General features: G+C 35.2%; 1 long non-coding RNA gene across 1 annotated transcript; it reads right to left on the bottom strand.

The window, feature by feature from the left end:
• LOC110436612 lies at nucleotides 1,862–3,025 on the bottom strand. The gene is made up of 3 exons (XR_002454418.1): nucleotides 2,877–3,025; nucleotides 2,318–2,362; nucleotides 1,862–2,114 (listed from the first exon to the last, which is right to left on the bottom strand). It is a non-coding gene; the product is annotated as an uncharacterized LOC110436612 (long non-coding RNA).

Below are 3,797 nucleotides of genomic sequence, written 5' to 3'. Positions count from 1 at the left end.
CGAGTGGCATAAAACCCATAAGTACCTTCACTGTGGTGGCATAAAAATAAAATAAATATTTCTTTTCTGCTTTATAAAACAAAAATATAAAAAATAGAGAGTAATAATTGTTAAGGAGTCTCAACATGATAAAGGCTAGATATTTATGCTAACACTTAATCAGTTCCACAAGCTTTGTTGTCTATTTGAGCTCCACAGGATTTAAGAATCAAGAAGACTAGCATACGGAGGACATTCTAATCGCTGTCAGAATGCTGCTGACTCTCAAATACACCTCTACCACCTGCGAGCTACATCAAGGGAAATTACGTCAAAATTCAGCTTGGGGGAGAGCACCCCCATTTATCTCGCTAAGTATTTCTACCTATCTTTATACTTATATTATGTTAGAATATTAAAATACATAAACTCTGAAAAACCAAATAAAGATTTTGTGCTTATATATATCTTTTGCTTAGTGTGTTTAATAAATAAATAAAATGGCTATGCTAATTCTAATCTTAATAATAAAACTCTAGCATGGATATGATGAATAGTTGCTCTGCCTAATTTGCAAATTTGAAGTTCTCTCTCAAGTTTAGACATAACTGTTATAATTTAAAGCTTGCTCTAGATCTAAACTTGTGGGATGAAAACTTGATCTGAAATCTAAGTTGTTAACGGATATGATATGGGAAGGTTGAGCTGCTGTTTATCTGTTCCTAGAGATGCTAGAATTCTGGAGAATTTTATCTTTGAAAAATCTTTAAAATATTGCATGATGAGTTCCAGTATGATGAGAGTTTAAATTCCTACCACAGCCATATATACATGCTTGCTAGACTTTGAGCCACACATTTACTATTTACTGCTTATGAGAATTGAGTGTGGTCAAGCTGTGTAGACTCTTAGGAGCTTGTCATGTGGTTAAATCAAGATTCACTTGCACGTTCACTCATATATGCTACTTCTACTCCGGAAGTACCATCCATATATATCCATCCATTTTCATCTCCAGAATCACCTAAAAATATTCTACTCCTAATTCGGGAGAGAATAGCCAAAAACATCTGTGTTTTTCCCCTGTGAAATAAATGCTCAAGTTATCTAGCTACTACCACTTCCTATATTATCTCAAGAGATGAGTGCTTTGAAAAAAAAGAGAAAAAAAAGAAAGATACGAGGAAATAAAAAGGGGCAAGTGCCCGGAACCTCGAAAGGAAAGGAAAAGTGAGACGAGAGGTAAAAATAGACAAGTGTCCGACAGTTGAATTAGGGGTACAATATACCCATCTGAGAAAAAAAAGAAGAGCATCTCATTCTCCTCACGAAGTTTCAAAAAGCAAGAAAGGTATGTATCCCCTTAAAAGAGCAAAAGTAGAATTAGACTTCCACCATTACCACCATTATCACCATACACCAAACATTCGCCACACATGCACATCTTGATTTGGCTTAATGATTTGTTTCTTTGGATCCATGGTTTGACTATACAATAAATGTCTTGTAAGTATGTATATTTTATCTTCCACCTATGACACTACAAGAATCCTGTGATTTTTTGACTTTCTATTTATGTCATTACATATGAAAATAATGTCACAACATAAGAGTTGTGACAATTAGTTGACAAAAAACTATATGTCAAAAAATCGCTGTCATAAATGGATCATATGACATCTGTATATTCTTTATCATAAGATATGACATTGGTTATTTATCATAATATCTAAGACCTCGCCACATGGCAAAATGCCACGTAAGATGAAAAGCTGACGTGGCAATGATATGGCACAGAAAAATAAATGTCATAAAATCAATTTTGGCCTGTTGAAGCCCATATGGCACAAAAATCGTTATCTCCAAATCACCAGTCTTACAATTCAAGAATCTGCTGCTCAAACACAGCAAGACATCATAATAATTTCACTATAATAGTCTTACAATTCAAGAAACTGTTGTCTCAAATTAGCTGCGAACAATAGCATAACAGCGACAACAACAACTCATAACAGTGGCAACATAGCAGCAAACAACACAAAATAGTCTTGCTGTAGTCAACAAAATTGTCCTTGGCATCACAGGCACCAATGCCACCAAAATATGAGAGCCTGGCGTCTTTGGAGCTTGTCCTCCTATTTGTTGATCAAGAGATGCCTCCATGTTAGCCGTACATGTGAAAAAAAGAAGTGCCATAAACTTGAGAAATAAAACATAGATAAAAGTGAAAAAATCATCAGATTCCTAATAGCCAGCGGTGCATAAACATTAGCAAAAGATGTTGGAAACAGTCACAACATAAAGAAAATGCTTCTCACAGCATAAAGCGAACACTTACCTTGGTCAGTTGTAGTGTGTGGCAATAGATATCCATTCCTGTTTCCTGGGCAAACAAAGTGAAAGGGAAGGTGAAGACTAGTAGAGAACAAACCAAATCCCATTACAAAGGTAAGTTCAAATTTATTTATAACATTTCCTATTCTTACAGTGAAAGAGCAATGATTCCATTTTCACAAAACATACAGGGACCTAAATCACTGAAATGTAGCTATTTCTGACATAATCTATTGGAAAAATCTCACACAACTGGCAATAAGCATAACACATACATGAGTTAAGCAACTAAAAGAGTGTTATGCATTTTATTTGAACTACTAATCCATGAATGGTTTCAGGAACGTAACAATTAACTTCAAAAAGAACATCTGCTAGTGCACAAAGTATGGCAACAAGCATAACACATACATGAGTTAAGCACTTGGAAAAAAGAAATCATATCTGCCCGTAACATATCTCATCCACATACATGAGTTACTGAAATCTATTCATCTAATTTCTACAGAACCTAATCTCTAAAAGCAACAAACTGGAAGCAAGAATACTATTTTTTGCGGCACCTTGTCATTGACAGCGGACGAGCAGCGCCTTGTTCTTACTTCATCCCACCATGAGCAAATGTGAGTTCGTCCATCATTCTCCCCATGTACATGTGTTGGCACAGGATTATATGGATCTGCAGGAAGACAAACCAGACAATAACCAGATTTTAAAAATAACCAGACAATAACCAGATTTTTTGCGGCACCTTGTCATTGACAGCGGACGAGCAGCGCCTTGTTCTTACTTCATCCCACCATGAGCAAATGTGAGTTCGTCCATCATTCTCCCCATGTACATGTGTTGGCACAGGATTATATCCATCATTCTCCCCATGTACATGTGCAGGAAGACGTTTTTTTTTTGACAACCCCAAGCCGACGTTGGCTACCGGTTTTCAGTCCAAGCGCACCTCAAATAAGATTTTAAAAATATTGTAAATATTTCTATTTTAAATACAACACTCGCCTCTAGGTATCTATTTTAAATAGCAGCCAGGTATCTATTTAATTATTTCTAAAAATATTATAAATATTTCTAAAAATATTTTTTGATACCCAACCTATGTCAATTTTTTGACATTTATAAATTAGGCCTCATGACATAGTGAATATTGTCATAGTATGGAATTAGAATAGTTCTATGACATTTATTATGACATCCAGCTTTTTTATGTCACTAGTTCAAAATGCCTATTACAGAATGTCATAATCTGGATGATATAATGACATCACGGTCTATTGTCATACTAAATATGTCAAAAAATCATGCATTTCTTGTAGTGTGAGCTCCAGATATTAAAGCCTTATTAGAGTAGGGCGAGAGAGAAGACAATGTCACTATGCTTCATACCACAAATACTACATATATTGAGAGAAGGCATATACCATCACTGCCTTGGTAAGGATTCAGAAATACCACAAAAGAGAGATATGAGAGAG

Source organism: Sorghum bicolor, chromosome 6, assembly GCF_000003195.3.
Source record: "Sorghum bicolor cultivar BTx623 chromosome 6, Sorghum_bicolor_NCBIv3, whole genome shotgun sequence".
Classification (NCBI taxonomy): Eukaryota; Viridiplantae; Streptophyta; class Magnoliopsida; order Poales; family Poaceae; genus Sorghum; species Sorghum bicolor.
The sequence above is the reverse complement of the archived record's forward strand: the minus strand, read 5'-3'. Positions and strand labels throughout refer to the sequence as shown.